Source organism: Zophobas morio, unplaced genomic scaffold (genome assembly GCF_036711695.1).
Source record: "Zophobas morio isolate AGI-343-1 ecotype UQ-CSIRO unplaced genomic scaffold, CSIRO_AGI_Zmor_V1 ptg000029l, whole genome shotgun sequence".
NCBI lineage: Eukaryota > Metazoa > Arthropoda > Insecta > Coleoptera > Tenebrionidae > Zophobas > Zophobas morio.
Genome location: NW_026972134.1, coordinates 3,285,663 through 3,312,764, shown reverse-complemented (window position 1 = coordinate 3,312,764; position 27,102 = coordinate 3,285,663). Strand labels below are relative to the sequence as shown.

The window sequence follows — 27,102 nt, the reverse complement described above, 5'->3', positions numbered from 1 at the left end:
GGATTTTGATTAAAAATTTACCATACTTAAGACAACATTAAAATGTCTGTCTGCAGTTTTGGAGTTTCAAAATAAAAAAATTGATCGAAGATTACTTTTACAAAACTTCCCTCGCCCATAAAATAAAGTAAGTATATCAAGTCCAGCTTTTTCAAAAAATTGGTCTAAAGAGTTGAGCCACCTCTTAAAAAAATCTAAAAAATATGAATGGAATGATAAATCACAAGTACAAACTCATCATCTTTTTTGCATTTTAGATAGGATTTATCCAGCAAAATTTAAGGGTGACGTCATCAATATTTTTAGGAGGGATGAACAAATACATTTCGAAGAAAAGTTTACCATGCTTATAATAACTTTAAAATATCTCCAAGATTTCAAAGCATTCGGTTTTGTAATTCCTGATTAAATCGATTAAATAAATTCACGCATTCATTAATTTTTTTGAGTCACCCTGCATATGCAAATCCAAAAACATGAATGGAATGATAAATCACAAGTACAGACTCATCATATTTTGTACATTTTAGATAGGATTTATTCAGCAAAATTTTGGGGTGACGTCATCAATTTTTTTAGGGGGAGGATGAGCAAATAAATTTTGATAAAACATTTACCATGCTTATGATAACTTTACAATATCTCCAAGATTTCACAGCATTCGGTTCTGTAATTCCTGATTAAATCAATAAAATAAATTGACGCATTCATTAATTTTTTTGAGTCACCCTGTATATGCAAATCCAAAAAATATGATTGGAATGATAAATCACAAGTACAGACTCATCATATTTTGTACATTTTAGATAGGATTTATTCAGCAAAATTTTGGAGTGACGTCATCAATTTTTTAGGGGGGAAGAGCAAATACATTTTGATAAAAAATTTACCATGCATATGGTAATTTTAAAACATCTTCAAGATTTCAAAGCATTCGGTTTTGTAGTTCCTGAGTAAATCAGTAAAATAAATTTTGCGCATTCATTAATTTTTTTGAGTCAGCCTGTATATGCAAATCCAAGAAATATGAATGGAGTGATATATCACAAGTACAGACGCATCATATTTTGTATATTTTAGATTTATTCGGCAAACTTTTGTGGTGTGGTTATACATGAGATAATATTTAATCAAAATATTTAATTTATAATAGATTTTTCTGAGTCTCTGCTGTTACGCCACTGGACGTTTTAATCTGGTGGAAAGTCCCGCCTTATCTTAGAAACGCATTCCAAATATTCCTTATCGGTGTACTTTTAAAATGAAACAAGCTATAATAAGGGTTCTCATTAAAAAAATAAAATCGCATAATCCAATTTTATAATCTTTCGAAAAAGTTGGATTTATTTCATTATACTTCCGAGTCGAGGAAAGTTCTGTCGAAATAACCTTCGACCCGTTTTTAAATTCTCCAAATGTAAATAGTAATAAATATTTAATATATATTATATATTTCCTGCAAAAATATTTAAACTCGTATCTGAGTTTCAATAAAATACAGAAATGTGTTACGCAAGTTAAAAGGCAAATTATCTCAGTATGGTAAACGTTACATACATGGCGCATTCTATAGAAATATCTCATATTACAAAATACTAATTCCTTCATTAGCATTATTTCTGGAAGCTGCGTAACTGGTGATTGTGTGAAATAAAGTGACAATTTTATTGCACCGACGTGTACGAACCTGTCAACGGATTTCCGAAACTCATAAGTTGCCTCTGAACCGTCAAAACAATGAAACACAACACGCGTACATGTTCCTATTATTAAAACTTGTAAACATTTCACAACAAATAAGATCGACGAAATGTTGATAAAATAATCTTATATAATAAAATAATAACCCTTTTGGGTAAAAGCGATTTTATTTAATTTGTCCTGATTTGCCTGAGAGATAAACAAAAATATGCGCTTTGTGTTGTAACAACAAATTTTTAAATTTTTATATATAGGGTTTATGAAAAAATTCTTAAACTTTACAATTTTCAAATTTCAATACCTCAGTTTTTTTCACACAAAATATCCTGGGCATACTTTATTAGGTACTGCATTTTATTGCATTTTTTGTTTTCTTTTTTTCAGAATCTCGGTGTGTGTCGTAAAAAAGTAAAAAATCGCAATAACTGTCAACTTTAAATATAGAAAAGACTTAACAAAAAAGGAAGAGAACAAAAAACAGAATGAGATGAAGTAATAAAATGCAGAGGTTTTTATTTAAAAAGCTGAAATATCTATGTTATTGGACAGAGAAAATAAAATATCGATATTTGAAAACTCCAATAATTTTCTTTTTTCTTTAATAAAGTCTGTATCTTGAGACTTATTTATACCACAACAATGCGTACACCTTCTTTTCTAAAAATATTTTAACACAGATTTTAAAAATAATCTTATTACATTTTTTTGTGAGCTCTTCCATTACTAAACATTTCAAAAAATTTGGAATGACGTAGTAACGTGGCATCGAAATTCCAAAACTAAACTATGGTTATAAGCTTTAAGAAGAGGTCAATCAGAATTTATAAAGACATGTGACATATTCTAAGTGAAACAAATAAGTTTTGTTACTCCATAAAAATAGAATAATTTGTATAGTTGAAAATAATTTAAGTGCATATACTTTAAAGAACAGCACAATTTTCGTCTTTGACTTCTTTTGTTTCTAATAATAATAATTAATAGTAATTGAGGAGCGCGCGCTTAGTGTATAAACATATATGAACCCATTCAGATCTGCATTTTTCCACCATCTAAACTTGTCTGTTATTTGAAAAATGACGTAATTAGTTTCCCTTACATTCATGGAAAAAAGTAACTTTGTGATGGTGTTGTATATAGATTTAAATTGGAACGAAAAATTATGAAATAAATTTTTATTGAGCTTCAACATCGAGAATTGCTAGATAACTCTAAGATAATTTTTACGCGTGATAAATGGACAAACTGTATCCTTTATAAATTCTGCACATTTTACTGTATAGACGACGGACGCTGTACTTCGCAAATTATTAACGTTACGCTTTTATTCAATATTAGAGCGAGGTGCGGTGCAACGCAGTGACTCGAGAAAATGAATAAACCACGCACATCATTTTTTGCTCAAATTAAGAACAGTTCACATCGTTTTCTCAAAAATTTGAGAATGCAATTCTGCTATTATCAAAAATACATTGTACATATACAAATTGATTTATGTGCCCTTTCTGAAAAGGTGAAGACGTTATCCCAACATTTTGTTATAAAAAAATCTTTTGAAACATACGCATAGTATGCTTGTTTGCCTGTAGTTGAACAGTCTACACATATATTTATTTTAGTTTGCAGGATTATCATAAGAAAAATAAAATTCAGAAAAACAAATTTTAGTTTTTTCTAGAAGCTAGATTTGTTGCATTGTAGGTACTTTAGAGACGAGGGAAGTTCTGTTTAACGCTTTAAGGCATTTTTAACAAACCACTGAAGGACTCGAAAAAAAAACAATCTAAAAACTCCTTGAACCAAAAGCAAAATATTAAACGTAAAATTTTAAAATAACTTCGTACATATTTGTGATATGATTTAATAGAACATCCTAAAGTGTTAAAAATGGCTTACAATCATATTTGACAACTGTAAAAATTGAATTGGTGGATTGAAGTTAAATTATCATGTATTTATTAATAAACTAAATATTTATTTGCATATTAAGACAGGAAAAAACGATCAGAATAACGAAGTTAATTCTTCAAACTAGAAGTTTAATATTTTTAAAACTTCTATTCACGGTTTTTTGTTGACGGTTTGCTCTTCAGTGATTTATCAACAACATACCTTCGAGCTTATGCGTGATTTTTTAGTCACTCTGTATAGTACAATATAAAAAATGTATTAATTATATCTTGAATATTTTTCTCCACTTCGTTTTTTAAAAATATTAAGTTTGGATCATTTCTTGCTAATCGGAATTATAGTGGCTCAGATACTACAAGGTTATATGGCCCCACTTAGCTTAATAATGGGATGTTATAAATCCTTCTGTGCGGCTGGTTACGGGTTCAATCCTAAAGACATAAATCAGGGATTTGCTTCAATATCTTGCCATCAAGTATCTACTGCTGATGAGTAATCCGCTTAAATATTTTTGGTACATTAAACCAACACTTACACAATTTACAACTGTGGGTTTGCATTACTCTATCTACTCCATCGTCGTCTTCACAATACCCTAATTTTACAACACCCATAAAACCTTGTAGTATCTGAGCCACTATACAAAAACAACTTAAATGGGATAAACAAGTTTTCTATACTGTACCATATACAGGCAGTCCCAAACTAATCTGCATGTCTTACATCTTAAATTGAGCACGGATATAAATATTGAAATTCTATGAACGCTGTTGTTTTTAATTTGAAAGGGGAAGCTTCAATTAGTACATTCCAGATATGACGCACACCACAAACCGATATTTTTTTAAATTGCATCGTATATTATATTTTTTTAAAGATTTTGATAGAGAGTTAAATAGTGATCACAGGGTTATAAGAAAAAAAAAAACACTTATATAAGTTCTATATGTTGTAATATGTAGTTTCATTTATATATTTAAATAACCCTTTTTGGAACATTTCGAAAGAGAGTAGGTAATACTTTATTTAACACAACTTCAATTGGTTCATATTTAAAAAATATTTTTTTGTAGACTATGAATAAAATAAACACCAAAGTGTTATACATCTAGATATATAATATATAATAAATGCGTCGTATTTTCATTGTGCTAAATTAAGGTTTCTTTTCCGACCCAAAATATCTGTATCCATTCTCAGAATATAAGGTCATAGAGTTTTATCTAGGACACTCTTATGGACACCTACTAAAAAAATTGGTCTAAAATTATTTCGATAGAACTCATGAAGTACAGGGGAACCAATACAGCTTCTTCTAAAAATTGTAAAATTTAATTTTGCGATTTTTTTTAAGGTACATAACCCTCATAATTTAAAACAAGCTGAACATTAAAAAACGAAATTATTTATTTTCGATCATCCACTTATTAGCAGTGTCGATATGAATTATTTTCAAAATTCAAGGAATTACCAACATGAAAACGCACTCATTTGGTCCACGAAAATGGGAAACGCTGGGTAAGTCTGCAATTCAACGAACGCCGCTGACTATGGGTGATAAAAAGGAAACACTTGTAATTTTAACCGAGACAAAAATCAGCACGGCTGCATATGTTATCTTTATTTCTGACAAGTGTTGTGCTAGACATAAGAATCGGTCCGTTCAATTTGCGTATTCTGTATACAGGATGACTCATTAAGTGGGCGGTCCTTGATATCGCGTTAATTATTTGACATAGAAAATACGTAAAAGCCAAAGTTATACGGTACTTTAGGAAGCATACATTAAAATTGATTTCGAATGTACACAGTAGGACATTTTTGAGGCATAGCACATTACTTGATTTTTTCAATAGAATAGGTACATATATACTTTTAAATATTCTCATTAGCCCGCGTCTAGGTTTTACAACCAATGTTTATTTTTGAAATTCTGACGCGACGTTGCGTTATTCCAACGCCATTGTTTGGCAAAGCAAGGTTTAAAAAAATCTCAATGTAATCTAATGTTACGAGTTACGTTGCAATATTTTATGCAGAGATAAACAAATGTACGCGCTTTATTATGGCATTTATTAGATACGATTTTAGTATGCGGAGTATTTATAAAACATATCTAAAACTTCATAATATTCAAATATCGATATCTAGATTTTTTTCAAATAGAATACCTGTATTTTATTATCGTATCTGACACTATTTTTTGTTCGTTCCTTCGATGTGTCAGTGTGTCTTTTAAAAAGTAAAACATCGCAAAAATTAGTTAATACAGAAAATATTTGAGAAAACAGAAACAGAATGATAATATGCAGTAATAAAATACGGGGTGTCCTGAGGAAACTCAAATATAAATATTTAAAGATCTAATAATTAAAAAATCTTTTACAAATACTCTATATGAGAAGATGTAATTTTAGTATATACCACAACAAAGAGTGTACCTTTTTTATGTCTCCACAAAATATTTAATCGCAGATTTTAGAAAGAACCCTATTGCGTTTTTGTCACGGCTAAAAAATTTCAAGAAAACTGAAACAACCTGCCAACGTAGCAATGGAATTTTAAATAGATTGTGGATATAAAGTCTAAAACGAGATAAATTAGAATATCTAAAAATATATAGGATGCACCATTTGAAAATACTAATTTGTCTGTTGCTCCTGAAAAATAGAACACTCTGTGTAGGTGAAAGTAATTTGCGTGTATGGTCCTCAAAAAACCGTACAACTTCCCTGTAGCTTCTGATAACTGATAACTAATGAGTAGAGTCCGAAATTTATGAGATTTGCATAATGATGACTGTTCATACTACACCTAAATGCTTTCGGATCTAGGCCAATTCGGTTAATAGGAATTGATTGACGCATATTAAATTTTGCATATTTTGCATGTATCAATATTTTTCACATATTTTCGTATCTTTTGCATATTTTCACATATTCTGCCAATTTTTAGATTTTCGAAGCATAACGCGAACTTTTTATTGCAAGTGTCGGCGCTTTTAACTTCTAAAGGTCGAAATCTATATACAAGATAATGTCTTTGGTTAAATCTCGAAAATTGTCAAAAACAATCGAAAATTTCAAAATGGGGTGTATTGAAAAATTGAGTTTTTAAAAAAGTTGCTTAAAAAATCCCAAACAATTCTCAGATATACATATATTTTAAAAGGAACTAGCCCCGCCCACCGACCCTTTCTTTTATTAGAGGGCATGTCATTTGCCAAAATCCGTCTTATTTTAGCAGGTACTAGCCCCGCTCACCCGCCCTCTCTGTTCTTAGAGGTATCTCATCTGCCAAAATCAGTTTTATCTTAGCAGGTATTAGCCACGGCCGCCCACCCTCTCTTTTTTAGAGGCTGTGTCATTTGCTATAATCGATCTTATTTTAGCCCGGCCACCTACCTTCTATTTTATTAGAAGGATCACGTTTGTCAAAATCAGTATTATCTTAGCAACTACTAAGTTTAACTTTTTCTTACAGCGTTCTGACTTAGCATTAAAAAAGTAAAGGGAAATGTAGGACAACTTATAAATAAAAAGTTTAAGGAAGTACTAGAAAAGAATCAAGGTTATATTTTGTTATCAAAGGTAGCTAAAATACATAATGGAGGTTCTAGTATTGAGGTTAACAGCACGAAATTTAATTAGCGCTCTTGTTTGCACCCATTACATCAGTGGATGTAGACAGGAGTTTCTTTACCTATAAACAAATTTTGTCTGATAGGTAACGTAATTTTTTAATTGAAAACATTGAATAACATATAGTTGCAAGTTATAATTTATAATATTAATGCCGACATTTAAGTGTTTTTTGATGTATCATTGTACCCGTTTTTTTTACAAATATTTTTTTTTTGTAAAATAAAGTTTTTAAAATATGGCACAATATTGTTTTAAATTAAACCTATAAGACTTATGGATACACTACCAGTTTATTGTATGCTCAATAAAAAAAAGTACAAAATGTATGTATATTTTTATAAAAAATTTTCATATTTTCGTAAAATTAAAACATATTTTCTTATTTTTTCTGCACATATATACACATATTTTGGCAAAATTTCGTGTATAAAATTCCGGACTCTACTAATGAGGTATCAAGGAGCGCAAGCTTAGTCACTTCCTGTGTAGAAACTTATATGTATGTATATTTTCAAACCTAAGATTTCAAAGCATTCGGCTTTGCAGTTTTTGATTTAATGTATCTAATATTTATTTTTTTGTATTTATTTTATTAATAACAAAATTTTGAGGAGATGGCGTGAACGTTCTTGATTTGACCAGTAAAATATATAAATTGCTTCATTCGTTAATTTTTTTGAGCCTTCGCTAATAAGTTATTATGCCATTGGCACGACGTTCACAAGTTACAAAGTTATGCGTCCGTCTTTTATAAGTACAATGTTCAGAATTTACAAACCATGGTGTTTCTTTTCACATTTAAGAGTTAAAATAAATGAATACTGAATAGAAAATCGTACATCATTTTAAAGTACAACGTTCGTCCACACTGCTAATGTATGGTATATGGTAAAAAATCCTAACGTTTGTGTAAAGTTACCTAGACAAACTTTCCCTTAGTTAAAAAGAAATAGGTATCGACTGTTAAAATACATGGAAAGGGGTATGCTATGCGTATCAATAAAATACATTGCCTAATTCATAATTTTTTTTGAGTTATCCTCTATAAGTAATCCTAAAAAATATTTATACATTTATAATATGATAAAATTTTAAGATGATGTCTTCATTCGTTTTGTTGGAGATATACGGATAAATTATGATTAACATGCTCGTGACAACCTTAAAAAGTTTGCAAGATTTCAAACCATTGGGTTTTGCAGTTTCAAAGTTAATTTGCAAAATGTTACTAAATTTTGATTTTTTTTTAATCTTTATGAATAGGCTGAAAACTTAACAGGGATTCATAAACCACAAGTGGATTTTATAAAATCTAACTTTCAGTATTGTAAATTTTGGAGATGACGTTATCGCATTGGTGGTGGAAATGGAGAGGCAAATTTTGGTTGGCGTTTTACTATCTAGAATCTACATGCTATTCCTAATATACATACAAAATTTGACAGCAATCGGTCGAGTAGTTTCAGAGATTATCTGTGGAACAAAAAACGACATAAACGACAGAGGGACAGACGGCAACGGGAGATCATTTTTTTCGGGTTCTCTGGATCATGAAACGTCGAGAAAACATGAAAGTAACAATTCGTCCAATGGATCCTCTTCCTTAGCTTACACCCGAGAAGTAGAAATCAAAGCTGATTCATAAACCTGAAGCACATATAGAAATGTGTTACTTTACAAAATTTAAATAATATTTAATTTGTAAAATTTTGAGATAACTAGACAAATTTTGTTAGTCATCTACACGAAATTCCAAAAATACATATAAAAGTTTATATCAAAATTTATTTAAATCAGTTCAGTAGTTTCGCAGATTATTTGTCATATATATATCGACATAGCTAGAGAGCAGACGGACAGACAAATTTTATAAAATAACCTACTTCTAAATTTGCGGTTTCTGAATCAGTCTTGAATTTTTATCCTTAACGTCTAGATTTTTGGAAAAAATTAAAATTTTCTCACAATTTACAACTTATCCATGAAACTGCAAAACACGAATTCTCGGAAATCTTGCAAATGTTTCAAAGGTATCGTAAGTAAAATTGATGACGTCATCGTCATTGCCGAATAAATCATAACTATCTAAAATATGCAAAACATTATGAGTCTATACTTGCAGTTTATCAATGCGTTTATATTTATTAGAATAGAGGTCACATGGCTAGAGTTTGTTATGAACAACTCCTCTGAAACATACGCAAAGCATGCGTATTTATTAGCACTTGAACACTCTATACAAATGATTATTTTAATTTGTAGGGTGTCTTCATAAGAAAATAATTTATTTTTTAAATTTTTCGAGAAGGCAGATAGGTTGGATTGTGCTTTAGGGGCGCGGGAAGCTCTGTCCAACGCCTTGTGTGCAGCTTTTTGTGCACCATTTTTTTATTATTCAGGATTAACCAAAGTCTCGGAATTGATAATGTGCATTAAAACTGATTAGAATATGAAGTTAATTCTTCAATATTGAAGTTTAGTATTGCTAAAATTTGTTCTTCAGTGGATTTCCAACAACGTGCCATCACGCTTATGTGTGATTTTTTTTAACACTCCGTGTAGTACAAAATAAAGAATTTATTAATGATATCTTGAATATTTTTCTCTACTTCGTTTTTTAAAAATTATTAATTTTGGGTTATTTCCCGGTAAACCGGAAGTGCAAAAAAATTGAAATGTCATAAATAAGTGTTTTACATTGTATCATGTACATTATGTCTCAGACGAAACTACGTGCCTTACATCTTTTCTTGACAACAAATATAAATAAATTCTGTGACCGCTGTTGTTTTTAACTTGAAAGGGGAAGCTTAATTTACTATACAAATCCCTATTTTTTTAAATTGCACGGTATATTATATTTTTTTACGGATTTTAATATACAGTAAAGTAGAGATTGCAGTGATATAAAACACTTATATGTGTTGTATTAGTTCCGATCATATGCGTAAATAACTCTTTTTCAAAACAGTTTGAAACAAAGTAGTACTTTATTTCACTCGTCTTGGATTTTTTCATATTTAGAAATATTTTTTTATCGATTAGAAATAAAATGATATATTTATATTATTGTATTCGCAATTGAATCATCTGTTAAAATCCTTTCAAAAATATATACCTTGCAATTTAAAAAAATTGAGATTTGCGTCACCCGCCAAAACCAATTATGTATGTGGTCTTATTTGTAATGTTCTGAATTAAACTTTCAAACTAAAAACAATAGCGTTTACCAAATTTCAATTTCTCTCCGTTCTGAGGATATGAGGCCCTGGATTTTATTTGGGACACCTCAGAGCACACCTACTAAAAAAAGTTGATACGAAAAAGATAACGGCGTTTCGGAAATTTTGACCAATCGTATATAGGTATGCCTTACTTCCTTTAAAAAATAAAAGCCAACGATGACACAGCAATTATGTTATGTTACACAATACTCAGGCGTTGGCATGAATGTATTTGTCTTATCATATTTATTTGAGTTTCCTTATTCAGCAAACAATGGAACAAAATTACTGCGTTGCAAGAGAAACGAGACATGTTGAAAATTGTGATATTGAAACGCTATAGTTACGAGTACAATAGTTCGTAAAAATTTACTTTTGCCCTAAAATGTTTTAGGAGGCGAGAGTGCAGTTACGAGCACCGACGCTCGTGAAATTTTTATCAAATGGGTAACCTTTATTTTAAACAATACATTTTTCTGCAGTGTTTCTATTTAAAATATTGCGTAACACTCCCAGCTGTGCAGCTGTGTTGCCACTATCAAGCACAGACAGCGCGGGAGGAATAACAAAAAATGCGATAGTGCGAAGGAGTGCGAACGAAGTCGATTCAGCGGGTGCTGCACCGACAATAATTTGCGATTGATGTCATTGGCAAATTAATTTGCGTTAAATTGAGTTGTGTTAAGTACAGTGGTGCAGTAAAGTTTTTCAACTTCTTATGTGTTGTGTGTGCAACGTGAATACGGAACAGGCACGTGTTATGTTGATTGAAAAAATGAAAATTATTCAAGAACAAAAAGAGCATTCAGGATTTATTCGCATTGAGCCTCTTCTGCATAAAAATTACCAGGAGCATCGGCGAGGACTGAAGAAAATGTTGGTATCAGAGGAGGCCAAGACCAGGTAAATTTATTTTTAATGTTTGCACGTAACGGTATGATCCAAAGTTTTCATCTAATTGTAAAAGGGAGGCTGTAAGTGGTGCATGTAGAATATGATAGAGGCAGAAAGACAATGTTTATTGGAAACGCTTATTAATCACTGCCTCCCTTTATGTAAAGACATTTAAGTCAGACGTTATTTTCATGGAACTTGTTGCAGAGTGGACGGTGAATTCATGTTCCAATTATTTTACATCGATAGATGCATTTCTGTTAATTTAAACATCATCAATTTTAAAGTTCGCAAAATAAATTCAGTAAAAGTTGCCAGTTCCTAATTTATCTTGTAAAGAAATCTTTCATTCTTTGAAATTACGATTAACACGGCAAAAAGCAATTCGTTACATGGTTTGTTATATAAATTATAAAATTTTGTTCAGCAATTTCCACAATTTTTTTATTTCGCATGCGTAAATTTGAAAAAATAGTAAAAAATTATTTAGACAGAACTTTCCTCACCTATTATTATGAAATTGGATTCTGCGAATTTTATTTTTTCATGACAACGCCTATAAGTAAAAAGAAATGTATGCACTGTTGAAATTGCGAGTAAGGAAGGATACTTGGTGTATGTTTCAAGTGAGTTTTTCATAATAAAATTATGTGCTAACACTGCTAACGTCATGAAGTTTGTTGCAAAGTTGTATCAATTTGGATAGGTACCAGGGTTCAACAAAATCGGATTTTTTTCAATAAAATTAAATTCAATGTTCACTTTACGGTCACGATTTTTTTGGGCCATTTTACTTTTTCACTTATCTGGAATTAAAATTCAAAATTTAGAAGACATTGGTCTAAGGTTATTTAGTCAGAAATTTATCGGCCCAAGATGTACATTACAATATAATTCAGCTTTTTCCAAAAATTATAAAATTCCATTTTGCGAATTTTATTTTTGTGGCAGCGCCGAAAGTTATAATAAAGATCTTTGAAATTTTGCAATGTTTTAAGGCTATAAAGAGCATAAAAAATTTTGAGTCAAAATATATTTGCTTATCACCTCCAAAAAATTAATGACGTCACCCCAAAATTTTGCTGAATAAATCCTATCTAAAATGTACAAAATATGATGGGTCTCTTGCGATTTATTATTCCATTCATATTTTTTGGATTTGCATATACTGGGTGACCCAAAAAATTTATGAATGGGTAAATATATTTCATTGATTTAATCAGGAACTACACCGAATGCTTTGAAATATTGCAAATGTTTTAAGGTTCTAAAGAGCCTAATTAAATGTTTAGTAAAAATATTTTTGCTTATCACCTCCAAAAAATTGATGACGTCACCCCAAAATTTTGCTGAATAAATCCTATCTATCATGTACAAAATATGATGGGTCTCTTCTTGTGGTTTATCATTCCATTTATATTTTTTGGATTTGCGTATACAGGATGACCCAAAAAAATTAATGAATGCGTGAATTGATTTTATTGATTTAATCAGGAACTGCAGAACCGAATGCTTTGAAGTTTTGCAAATGTTTTAAGGTTATAAAGAGCATAAGAAATTTTTAGTCAAAATATATTTGCTTATCCCTTCCAAAAAATTGATGACGTCAGCTCAAAATTTTGCCGAATTATCCTATCTAAAATGTACAAAATACGATGAGTCTCTTCTTGTAATTTATCATTCCATTCATATTTTTTGGATCTGGTGATATACAGGGTAACTCAAAAAATTTTATGAATGCGCAAATTTATTTTGTTGAATTAATCAAGAACTACAAAACCGAATGCTTTGCAATCTAATGCAAAAAAAAACATAATAGGCATGCAGTCGTCACGTTTCCGACAGCGAGAGAAGTACTGTCTAAACTCTTTAGACCAATTTTTTTGTATTGTTTTAACTTTTTTTTTTTTCAAAAACCTATTCATAGCAAAATATAAGGATGGACTAACATGTCGTAGATGTAAAAGCATACTGTTTTGTACATTGTGAATAGGAAACACTCTTGAAATCATTAATTTTGTTGATAATATTTGTTAGTGTAAGTTAATCGGTTTTCTTAAAAAAATTACTGTTTCAGCTTCTAAATACACAATCCCGAATGGTGAACAAAGTGGTCCTTATGCCGATCGGAAGCTAAGTGAGGATGATTGTTATAATATACCCACGGACTACAGCAGGAGTAGCAGCGACGAGATTTCTGAAAGCCCACCCTTGACAAGAGTATCATTAAGATTTCAATTAAAACCTAGAAAACAAGGAAAGAAAGAATTCCTAAAAGATGTAAAGAGGTAAAATAAAATTTTTAAAATATGTAATCACATATTGCAATACTTTATAAAATGTTTATAAAAAATACGTAGTACAAATATATTTTGTAATTTCAGATGCGTGAATACCACCCCAAAGTACAAAAAGTTTGTCAAGAAAAAGATTCGGAATGGAAAGAAGATTATTGACGTTTCGTCGACAAGTAGATTATTTATCGAATGTACAGTTGACAATGTAGTCCAAAACGAAAGATAACTGTTAGGACCTCACATATACGGGAAACACACAATTTCGTAACTTGCCCTAACTGGAAGTACCTAATAGTGAAGCTGACGATTTGGAGAAATTTCGTGGAAAATTTTTAGAACTACAAGGGTATATTCAATCTGAGGATTATGATTTGAAAGATGTTACAGAATTTTGACGAAGACATATTAGCGAAAGAATTATTATGTAAGTATTGACTCAGAAGTTTAAGATCTAACAGATGATTTAAACATTTAGATAACATGTAAGGCTATAATTTTTTTTATTTTTTATGGTTGGGTTTTTGCATTTTTTATTGCAAGTTATTGAAATTGTATCGTTGTATCATGTAGGCACTGTTTTTATAACTTTATTTCGTTGTCGTCTCGCTGTAGGTTCCATTAGTTTAGTAACTCTAAAAATTTTGAATGTCATGTTTCAAAAATTAACGAATTAGGTCTACATTAATAATCAAACGATGTTATTATTTAGTGTCTTGATATTTCAAATAGTTAGGTAGTTAACAGCGCAAAAATGAGTCTCGTTAACATATTTCTTATATTCTATGAAGCAGTGATTTTGAATTAGGGCTCTTTAAATGTGCAGTTTGAAAAGTTTTTTTCATACAAACTTTTTACACCAAGTTAAAACAGATTTTACAATTTGAAATATTTCCTATTCGTAAATTTGTATTTGCATTAAAAAATATGCTTTTGATTTATATCTTTCAACGTGTTCATGTTTTCTCACTTGGTATTGATGCTGAGAAATCTGTAGAACATGGTGAATGCTTCAATTTTTTGCGACATAGTAAAAATGTTACGTGTCATTGTAATTTACTAAAAGTATTAGGGGAATAGGTAACAATAAATCTACGCAGTCAACGATATAAAAAAGTGTCTACATAATATGAGATGTTATTGTTATTGTTTCTAATAGAATCTTATTATTTAGCGGAGAAATCACCACTTCTTGATGTAGTAGTCGCAGGATCAAGGAAAACGGTACAAAAAAAAACAAGCATACAGAACACCAACAAAACAAGTAATGACAAGAAATTAAGTAAAGAAACAGAGTCTATTACAATGCTGATACTAGAACATTCCCAAGTAGAAACACCACATAAAAAGCCAAGAAATTCTCGAGGAAAACCAAGAATTCCGTCAACGGAACAACTTGAAGCAATAGTTTCTAATCCCTCTAAGAGGCAAAAATTAACGTAAGAAACTACTCTATTGCAAACAGTTTTTAAAACTTGATAGAAAACAAAAAAATATCTACTTTAAATTTCTGTATAACGAAACTAGTTCCTGTAAAGTATGATTAACCTCAATTCCTTTAACTTTTTTTTGGAATTCCTGGGTATGTTTTTTATTTTGTACCTTGATTATATATATTTTTAATATTCTTCAGTCGAGAACGTTTTTCAAACTGTTTTTAAAACTAAGTCGCCGTTTAATTGGATTCATTATCAAATTAAGGCCAGCTGCTAGGTCTTTTACATGTGATTTTCAGTACATATTCAGAAGGTAATATTTCCAATATTAATGGACGTATGGTCGTAAAATTTTAAATATAACATATCCACAACTTTCTCTACATAGCACAAGGTCAGTTTTTTTAAAAACAATTTAATCATCACCTTTTTTTAATGTAATTTATGCATTAACGTATCTTTCAAAATTAGTATCTCAATTATGTATGGAAATTGTAGAACACTGTGTTCAACACTGTTTTCAGTTGATAAAACTCCATCGTACCAAATACGTTGGAAATGAAACAGTCAAAATAAGCTTGTGTAGTAGAAGCTTTTAGATGCTTCTTTTTCTGTATCTCAGTTCCAACAAAAAAAGTGGACGATATGTCTGGTACGATTTCTAAAGTTTGGTAAGAAAAAAACGGTGAAAACCGGGTTCCAAAATTTCCATATATAATTGAGATATTGATTTTTTAAAACACGTGAAAGTTTCAACAAAATTTAAAAAATACATGAGATAACAAACTGTTTTAAAAAAATTCTCCTCGTATTATGTAGTGAAACTTGTGGACAGGTTACATTTAAATTTTTGTAACAGTAAATGTGTTAATAAGGGAGGTATTAAATTCTGAAAATATATTGACAATATCATAAGAACCAAACGTAGCGATTCATCATAATTGGAAGTATTTATGTACCTTTGGTTTTTTGGAATTCCTAGGTATATTTTATTTTCTACATTAATAGTTTTTTTTTAATATCTATTGTTCGTTCAGTTGAGAAAGTTTTTCAAGCTGTTCGTAAAAGTAGGTCATTGTATAGTTGCATTCAGTATCGAATTAACTGGAAATATTTATTTAGGTACCTTTAGTTTTTTGGAATTAAGTATATTTTTTTGTCTTCTACTTTAATTTTTTATAATAAAGTAGAAAAAGAATATTGTGCAATTGAATTCAGTAGAGATAGATATGTACGTAGTGTTGGTTTTTTTTTAATTTTATTTTTTACCTTAATCATTTTCTTAATATTCTTTAGTTGTAGGCCCATTTCGCCCTGGTTCACAAAAATTGTAGTTATATAGTAAAAACAAAAAAAATAAAAATAAAATGTTACGACAGTGATTGCTTTTTATTGCAGTATCAAACTTTGAAAATTGTAAATTTTCCCGAGTTAAATATTTGATATAGAGCTTATATCATAGTTACAAAATAGCATAGTGCCAAACTATGTGTATTGTGAGCTGCAGAAGTTTGTTCGGTTCTTTTTGAAATTCAGTATAGGGTACACTTATAAAGGCAACTTTTATTATAATATTTAAGTTATCTATTAAAAGTCAGGTACTTCTGTGAAAACTAATTCTTTGAACATGTTAAAAGTTCGTTTAATTTGAAAGACAATTCAACGCAGCCATAAACTAGCCGTAAGATGTGTGTAATTTAGTTAAAATTGTAACTGAACATTTTTGTGGCAAATGAAATTACCCAAACCGAACTCAAGAGAAATGGGTTTTATTAAGGCCAAAAAGTTGTAGTTGTTCAACGTTTGGTAGTAGAATATTAACAACAATTTTAGAACAGTCCTTACAAAAACATATTAAAGATTTACGAAGATAGAGTAATAAAAAAGTTTCAGTGTGTGCTTTTATTTATCTATTTAATTTTAAATAGTCGTTAAATATTGAAAAGTAATTCACTCTATTGGTGACTTTCATTTAAATTATGTTTAAAAGATATGGCTGTAAACATTGTAGTCGCTGTTTTCAATCTTCTTTAAGATCCTCCGAAAATTTCCTCGAATGTTGTCAGTGTTCGCGACTGTATTAATTTATTTAACTTTAAATGCAGTTTGTCAAAAGCTTCAGAACTCTCTTGATATATATCATATTGGATACAGTTTGTTAAATATTAAAATTACCCAAATCTGTGAAGTGAATGTCCTTTAACGTGTGTTTAAAAGATACAGTTGTGTAAAACTGCTTGCATAAAATATTAGCAGAAGTTCAAACCGTTGATAATACAGAGAGCAAACCAGTATGTCCACCTATCGGCACATAAGAGAAATGCAAACTCTAAAATCTTGCGAGAGCACACACCCGCAAGGGGTGAAGGGGGAACAAGCAGCATGCTCGTGTAAAGTAACCCACATCATTAATATTATTATTATTATTAATGTTGTTACCTGTGCTCCAAGTAACTGCTAAATAGATAGTTATTAAAATATTTGAAAGATCAAAACTAAATAAATTATATATATATAGGGTTTTTTGCCTTTCTATTTACCCATATAACACTACAGTATGCATTCACTGCTGACTTTGTATCAAATCTGAGTTTACCTTGTCAGAACAAATATTTGTATATCATTCGACAAACCTATCACTAAAATTCTGTCACTACTACTAATAATTTCCATTTAACGCAATTTGCTGATGGTACCACCCATTGTGACTACGTACCCTCCCCAAATATAAGTAAGCTATTTTTAACTGAACCCCACAAAAAAACAGTTTTTTATAACAGACGCAATTGAAGCGAGTTTAAAAATACGGGGAACCAAATTTTGATCTTTTTTGTCTGCACACGTCAGCCTATATACATAAACCTACAAATGTATAATAAACATTCGTTTGCAAACAAAGTAGAGATTTCTGACAACGTTTGTTAAATTACGTAAGAATCTTCCACACCTAAATAATTCCAGTACATTTTCATACAACCTCATCCAACATATAAATTTTGCAATCTTTAAGTGCACAGTTACTGACATGTGTCATTGACAAATACTTATATGACGCGTCCGAGGAGTGTTTGTTGCTTACAAAAGAGTTTGCTGTACTCGCGAATATATTTATTAACTTACTACAGACGTACAGTCTGAGACATACGAAGTTTCATTCTCGGGACCATCACCATTAGAATCGATGTTGATAATTTCGTTTTCAACTTCAGCAGGATTTTCGTCTCCCTCATTGTTAACAATTTCTTCATCGTTTCTTTTTTAAACTTTAATGTTTTCATTAATTGCACATTAAGCTGTCACATTTGAATAAACAATAAACTTCTGGTGTTTTTCTAAATTTCATTAATAGCAAAGAACACCGAAATGAACAACCCCGTCAAAATAAAATTGAGTTGACTGTTATCCTAAAACACTTTAGAAATATAAGTTTGCACAAACACAAAATTTCATCATTGCACTACAAAAAGTATTGTGGTGGTGTTGGTAAAAGGCTACCAAAATTTATTTGACCTTTCCTTTCAAAAATTTAATGAAGTCATCTCAAAATTTTGCTAAGTTAATTATATTTACAATAATTCGATATTACACATATACCTATAATATATATTATTTACATATACACTACACAGCATTGTACAATGTAACTTAGAAACTTGCTTTTACATTTTGTATATGCTTTAAGGTTATCGAGAACATGATAAATAGCTACTTAGTACTCATAATGCATTATATGTATATTATCTCTCTTATTTTGTTCAGCGCCATCATTATCCGGCGTTGTTACAGTTCGATTTCTAACTTTTTTTTTTGGATTACCCAAATTCTCGTAAATTTTTTTCAAGTTTTCTAAACGCTTTATTTGAGGGAGTCCTATTAGAATATTGCCTGGCGTAGAGACGAACAGCAGCATCAAAATTTTTGTCACACTTTCCCAAGATTAACAGCATGTCTGTTTTTTCAAAATTCGAAAACATTTTAAAGCAAACGAAAATTGAAAATATTTGGCTGACAGAAATAATTTGTCATAATTTTGGTTCTGATCGTTGCTATGTATGTATTTAAAAATAAAAATTAATCAAAACTGTTTATGAAACGTAAAATGGGATGCCTATGCAGAAATACGCAGGTGTGAACAGATAAAATAAACACCCTGTATATATGTTTCTGTTTTCTTTCCTAGCGTGTTCACAGTTGATGGAATCCATGATTAATTGCTCTTTGCAATCAAATGATCCTTTTTGTTATTCGTTGATGATGTCGGATTTAAAACAGTTGTAAAAACCCAAACTTCCCGCCTTAAATTGACATGTGAAAAAAAATTGAAAGCCCGCGGAGAATTTAAAAATTCAAAATTTGGCCTTGGGTGTGATCGTCTAACAAAATGGAACCCTACGTTATGTTTGTGAAAAAGGGCGGGATGTGTTCAGATGCAAATGGTGGACCCCAAGGTTGGAAAAATACCGCTCAATAAAACACAAAATTTGTGGAGGACACAAAATTATTTATTCCTCCACTGACAAAAAAAAAAGAAAGAAAAAAGCTGCGTGCGAGGGTGACTTGTGCCTTGCCCTCAGGCTGCCCAATGAGCGCCCAATCGCAATCGCTTCTCAGCTCCAAAAAAAAACTTATTGAACTGGATAAAATTTAAATGAAATCAAATTAAACGTTCTGAATCAATGCAAGTGTTTGAAAATCACAAATTTAATAAAAACAAAATAAAATCTGAAGTAAAGTAACTGGATGCAAATACCAGGGCTATGACTGCGTCAGCTGTTCCCATAAGAAATACATGGGGAGCTTACGGAACGACATAAAGAGGTCACTAGCGTCTCTAAAGGTGCTCCCACCTTGAAGAACATAGTTTCTTTCGGTGATCGTTTTGTCTGGTTTTGAAAACAAGAAATGTCATATTAATTACGGGATCATACGGGATCTTGGGTTATGAGGTTAAAAACAAACGTAAAATTTATTTTAACAAAGTAATAGATACTTACGATACATATAAAAAATACTAGAAAATTACAGGCTAAAAAAAGTCAACAAACTGCAGATTAAATTTTAGCGTATAAAAAATTCTAACTCTAATAAAAAGTGAAACGAGGTAATCAAAAGGAAAGTCTTTGCAGGGGTGGTGGAATGGTATTTTTTATGGTTCGTTTTTTAGCCACAAACCAGTTAACGACTACAGTGCATAAATTGGGAAAAACTCACAAAATGTAATACCCATTACCGGAGTATAAACTGCAAAATGTTCAGGTGGCATCATTAAATCGCCAAAAATCGCATCTTCATTGAAGACTTTAAAATGTCACACAATTAAAACAGGATGTACCACTTCGTAAGATGTGCAAAGTTCACACAAACTTCGCAGAAGTGGTGGTGTAAGAATTTTCGTATTAATGAGTATCCACAAACACATCGTAAACAGTTGTGTTCTTTCAAGGTGAGTTTCCGGTAACTCACATCACTTAATGATTTTTGAAGAGGCCAGAATACAGGAAAGATGTGTTGTGGAAATTTGTTTAAAAGAACACCTTAGCAAATTTTTCATTTCAAATAAAATAGTGTTTCACAGTTGGTTCTTGCACTTGTATCGAAATAATCTGTAGTAAATAGTTTCCGAAACGCTCTTTGGAATTGTATTGGTGTGGGATTTATACAATTCCCAAATTAACGCCTCACAGAGCCAAACAAATATGCCAAACAATACTGATTTAGTTGCAGCAACCTTTTACTGAAAATTATAAACAAATTGTATTCTGTGAAAATTATTAAAAATAATAAGCAAAATGTTTGTTCCTGAAGTTGTTTTTTATTTTTTTGTGAATGATTTAAAAATATTAAGAGTGAATTAAAAAAATTTTGCAATTCACTTGTGGATAACAACTTATTTGTCAGATTTGTTAAGGATTTAATAAACGCAGTTTAAAACGTCGAAATTGAGTAAAAATGTTTTGCTTGAATATATTAATAATTTACAAAAAAGAAAAAAATCGCCAATCTCACTAGTACAGACCAGCCATTTTTATTTTTGTGTACAATTATTAGTAGTTATTATACGAATGCTACGAAATATTTGAATCTTCGTATTTCCCGGGAACAGGCTCCCAAGGTCACACCCGTTCCGCAAATATTGCTGAAGTTTCGTCACTGATATACTGTGCAAATACACAAGTTATTGTAGACGTCTGGCGGCAAATTTAAAATTATAGCAGTCAACAAAAGAACAACATTTTAGTAAAAAAACTATGCAGCGGCAGCGGCATCAGAGCTCCATAAGAGCGTGTCGATCGTCTATGTCAATTTCATCCTAGAGGACAACAAAAAATCCCATAGGGGGTGTTGTAGTACGAGCGGAGTCTGGGGCTCCTGGTCGGGGCTGTTCTCCTACACACGACGGTGATTCTATCTATCGCAAGCACTGCCGCAAAGCAATTCTCTATTACGGACAAGCCGTACGAGCAGGCCGTTACGATCGCAACTCGCAGTTGGGTCCCGGCTATGGGGTGGAAGCCGGCAGCGGTACGTCATCTCGACCCTCCCCTGAATTCTATTCCAACCTGCATCTTTCGTGCAGATGACAATTCCATGTTCAATTCTTATAACTCTGATATTAAACTACAACTGAACAAGTGTCAAAGTTTTCAACAAGTGCAATAAACAAGATTTAAATTCACCATACAATCTTGTGAAATTTTAAACAACAATCTTATTTGAGATTAAAATTGGACATCAGATAATATGACGGAAGCATCAATCAACAACATATTTACAAAACAAAAAAAGACTAGCAAAGATTTATAAAAAAAAAGAGATCTGGTGTGAAATATAATTTGTGCAGACAAAAATATTACGTGAGGTTAGAAACAACAAAGAAAATTTCTGAAGTTAAAATTGTGAGATATAGAAATATTGTATGAGGTGAAAGTTGCAAACCTAACAGATTTACATGATATTAATATTTGCCACACTTTATTAACGATTCAAACAAAGAATTTATATGATGTTACATTATGCCATGATCCAAGTGATTGGTTACTTAAAATAATTTGTTTTGACGGTTTATATCGTGAACTGCTTACCCCAAACAAAACACGTGATAAATAAACACAAAAATATCTAGTCAGCGTCGCGAGAAATAAGTGTCTCGGTGATGTAATTTTTAACGTTGCGAGGAAATGCCTCGGTGATGTAATCAATCTTTAACGTTACGAGGAAATGTCTCCGTGACGTAATGATGATAACGATGATAACTGCTTAAGGGAAGACATTATTTTAATCCCCCGCCAGTTCACGATATTATGACATTTTGTTAGTTTAACTGCCGATAATGCAATCTTGCGTGAAGAATTAAGAAGTGTTATAATGTAACACTTAAGTATATGCATCCAGAAACCTTATACATAATTAGACAAACAAAATCAAACGAGCCCTGACTCAGTGAACTTCATAAAATCTCCTAGCAAGTGTTTGTTTAAACAAATCTAATGTCTGTTAAATTGTGTTAGAACCAGTTAACGATTAAAATCCTAACCTGATTGGTGAATTTACAAACAACGTTCCTCCCTTTTATTAACTACCAAACCAACTAATTTAACCTAGCTAACTTACAGCGTCTTTTCACCATGCTCACACACACAAAACCAAAAAAACAATGACGCTTACCATGCTTTCGCCACAGTAGATCAGTAACGAAACTTTAGCAATATTTGCGGAACGGGTGTGACCTTGGGAGCCCGTTCCCGGGAAACACGAAGATTCAAATATTTCGTAGCATTCGTATGTGATTCATATAATACTAATAATTGTACACAAAAATAAAAATGGGTGGCATGTACTAGTGACATTGGCCAATTGGCCATTTTTTTCTTTCTTATAAATTATTATTAATATATTCAAGCAAAACATTTTTATTCAATTTTGATGTTTTAAACTGCGTTTATTAAATCCTTAACAAGTCTGACAAATAAGTTGTTATCCACAAGTGAATTGCAAAATTTTTATTTCACTCTTAATATTTTTAAATCACTCACAAAAAAATAAAAAACAACCTCAGGAACATAAACATTTTGCTTATTATTTTTAATAGTTTTCACAGAATACAATTTGTTTACAATTTTCACTAAAAGGTTGCTGCAACTAAATCAGTATTGTTTGACATATTTGTTTGGCTCTGTGAGACGTCAATTTGGGAATTGTATAAATCCCACACCAACACAATTCCAAAGTGTGTTTCGGAAACTATTTGCTACAGATTATTTCGATACGAGTGCAAGAACCAACTGTGAAACACTATTTTATTTGAAATGAAAAATTTGCTAAGGTGTTCTTTTAAACAAACTTCCACAACACATCTCCTCTGTATTCCAGCCTCTTCAACAATCATTAAGTGATGTGAGTTACCGGAAACTCACCTTGAAAGAACACAACTGTTTATGGTATGTTTGTGGATACTCATTAATACGAAAATTCTTACATCACCACTTCTGCGAAGTTTGTTGTGAACTTTGCACATTCTTACGAAGTGGTACATCCTGTTTTAATTGTGTGACATTTTAAAGTCTTCAATGAAGATGTGATTTTTGGGGATTTAATGATACCACCTAAACATTTTGTAGTTTAAACTCCGATGGGTAATACATTTTATGAGTTTTTCCCAATTTATGCACCGTAGTCGTTAACTGGTTTGCGGCTAAAAAACGAACCATACAAAAATACCATTCCACCACCCCTACAAAGACTTTCCTCTTGATTACCTCGTTTCAGTTTTTATTAGTTGGAATTTTTTACACACTAAAATTTAAAAATAAATCTTGGACCGCTCAAACACGCACACATCGAAAATTAAACTATTTCGTTTAACCTGCAGTTTGTTGACCTCTTTAGCCTGGAATTTTCTAGTATTTTTTACATGTATCGTAAGTATCTGTTACTTTGTTAAAATAAATTTTACGTTTGTTTTTAACCTCATAACCCTACATCCCGTATGGTCCCGTAATTAATATGACATTTCTTGTTGACAAAACCAGACAAAACGTTCACCGAAAACCTTAAAATGAAAAAGAAACTATGTTCTTCAAGGTCGGAGCACCTTTAGTGACGCTAGTGACCTCTTTATGTCGTTCCGTAAGCTCCCCATGTATTTCTTATGGAATCAGCTGAGACTTTCATAGCCCTGCTTTCGCCATGCCGCCATCTTATCTACTAAGCCGCCCTCTATAGTACATTCAAGTGAAAGAGTCAGTAATAAAGACGCGTGATCAGCGCGTGTTCAACTGTCTGTTGGTCGACAAATTTGGGGGAGGGTACCGGTGCGTTTCATTGTTTAGTCATTGTTTCTTTACAGTGTAACACGGGCTAGACGCACTCGGCTCCAGGATGCATCATGCACCTTTCACGTGATCATTGACTCTTTAATTTGAACAGAGTATAACTAAAATCTCAAACAGACTACTTCCCACTACTCGAAAGCGTTAACGTGCACATGGTTGCTTATGTTTAACGATTTTTTTTGATTGATTTTTTTTAATTCAAATTATTCAAAAGTTATTTCCCGCTGCTGTTAATTTTTTTCACCGCGAAAATTTGATTAAAATTCGGTCATCACACAGTGTTGATAGATTTTTTGTGTTATGCATGAGGTTAGTATTTTGTAAATTGTAGATAAACACATGGTACAAAAAACATGGCACGCTACTCCGGTGGATAAATTTTCGTCTGTTTTGCGCACCAGTCCGTGACATCACATTGCCTTGAAAATCGTTCTTGAAACGCTCTTCTGACGACTTCGAAAGCGTTGTCAAATGTCAATTTATCAACGATATGTGAGGTTATAACTAGACAGCGGATTTCTGTCGGGCTTGGCAAGGCCAAACTCGGTACGGCTCGTGCGGGATGGGAATTCAGTGCAGTTACTAGCTGCACTTCGTCTATTTTCGAATAAAATAACGGTGCTTCGTTGTACTTTGCTGTTAATTCCCGTTCTCATTTACCTAGCTGTTTTATGAATTAAGGTTTCGTGAATTGTATTTGTGGAATAAGTGAAAATTAGATGCACTGATTATTACCCGCTACTGATTCACAGCGATTCACGCGTCCCCACCTATAATCGTGACGTAGCCCGACAGAAATCCGCTCTCTAGTTATAACGGAGGTTGAGATTCGGTTCAGTTTTTAATCATGGATTAACTTATCTTCGAAGGTGCTAAGTTGAAAACACACGCTAATAACATGTGTTCAAAAATTGGCATCGTTCGTTGGCGAACATGCAACAAGCTAGCATTTAAAGTTGGCGGTCATAACATCCAGATGACGTCACCCAAAATTCACAAAATGTGGCATGATATTGCGAATTTTGTACCATGGGTAAACATGTGATAGGTCTGTATTTTGATGGATTTGTTGTGTCATCATCCTTAGGTTTTAGCAGTGGCGGCTCGTGACCTTTTGAAGTGGGGGGACACAATTTGATTGATGAGTTAAATATGAAGATATAAAACAGGTTGTTATTACTAATTAATAGACAAAATTGTGTGACGAAAATAAATACAAAAATACATTCAATAAAAGTAAAAAAGTATTTGTCCACGTACCTTAGTGTCATAGATCATCCACGCCAGTGTTAATCCAGGGCGATGGTTTTAACTCATTACTGAGAAGGCACACAAAACAAAACTATTTATTTTTTTCACAACTGCACATCCGCGAATATTTATCATACGTGTTACGTCTACTAAAATATCTATGAAAGTCTCTCGTTTTGCCATGAACACTTTTTTTTATTACTAAATCGCGGGTGGCTTCCCATAAAATTTTTATCGTCGTGACACAGAGAACGTTTTTTTATTAAATATTCAACCGAATTCATCATTTTTATTTAAAATCAAACAATTGCACTCGCGCAGAATGAAACTTAAAACACGCATGCGTTACGGACGCTGTCAGAATAGGCCCCCGATTCCAGCGCAATACCGCGATTAGACGCACGGTTTCCATGGCAACGGTGCCATGATTTGGTTCCCGTCTCCGCTTTTATCAGCACTTCATCAGCAATAACATAGCATATATCCAAGACACAACATCTTTAGATGTAAATTTTGATACAGTTTATGCAAGTGGAGCGAAATAAAAAAATTAGCTTTGATAATTATGACACAAATTTCCGGATAATTTTTAAATATTGAAAATTACTATTTTGCTATGTCCAGTATTACTATTTGTAGACGTTGTAATTTTAGGAGGGCACGGGCCCTTGTGCCCCCTGGCTCCAGCGGCCCCTGGGTTTTGGAGATGTTACAGCGTGACATAAAAATGTTGGAAATGTGGATGGGTTAAGAAATAACTGGTTTAAGTGTTTTAGGAAATAAGTGTGTACACAGTTGAATTTTTGTATCCAAAAATTGTATTTTGTTATTACAATTTATTATTATTATAAGAAAACTAACACTTTAGAACCGCGCAGACACGCCACACACACCGGGAAATCAACAACTAAAAGTAAACTATAACTCGAAGTTCCTGTATTTTGCTTACTCATTCGGACCTCTCAAACAGTAACCGTACTCTCTCCAGTTTGAGACCTCAGTAGTGTACAACCATGGCTAGCATGGCTCAGTTTGTAAAGCACCCGGCTCGCAGACTCAAAATCGAGCCTTGGAAACTGGCGCCAGCTTTTTTTTAATTAAATGAAATAAATTTAATAAAATTATTATTAATCACTATCTAACTTTTTATTAATCAAATTAAGAACCAGTCAACAATCGAAGTTAAATATGTACACTGATACACTTTTTCCATTGGGGTTGTATGCTTTAAATATATTTCATATTGTCCGTACGTGTGTGGATTGCGCCCCCTTGGAAATTGAACCCCTGGGGTGCAGGACGTACGGAGTGTCATTGTGCCACTGGTTCTTATTTTAGGGAGGTTAACACAAAACAAAAATCGCAAAATCGAATTTTATATTTTTGAAAGGAGCGGATTTGTTGGACTGTAGCTA

General features: G+C 31.8%; 2 long non-coding RNA genes across 2 annotated transcripts; one reads left to right on the top strand and one right to left on the bottom strand.

Annotated features, from left to right (window-relative positions):
• The first annotated feature begins 10,803 nt into the window (after positions 1 to 10,803).
• On the top strand, positions 10,804 to 15,890 carry LOC135137418 (uncharacterized). Its single transcript, XR_010281804.1, has 4 exons — positions 10,804 to 11,383; positions 13,452 to 13,662; positions 13,759 to 14,095; positions 14,843 to 15,890. It is a non-coding gene; the product is annotated as an uncharacterized LOC135137418 (long non-coding RNA).
• A 7,497-nt stretch (positions 15,891 to 23,387) lies between these two features.
• LOC135137613 (uncharacterized) lies at positions 23,388 to 24,026 on the bottom strand. The gene is made up of 2 exons (XR_010281888.1): positions 23,581 to 24,026; positions 23,388 to 23,518 (listed from the first exon to the last, which is right to left on the bottom strand). It is a non-coding gene; the product is annotated as an uncharacterized LOC135137613 (long non-coding RNA).
• Positions 24,027 to 27,102: the final 3,076 nt, after the last annotated feature.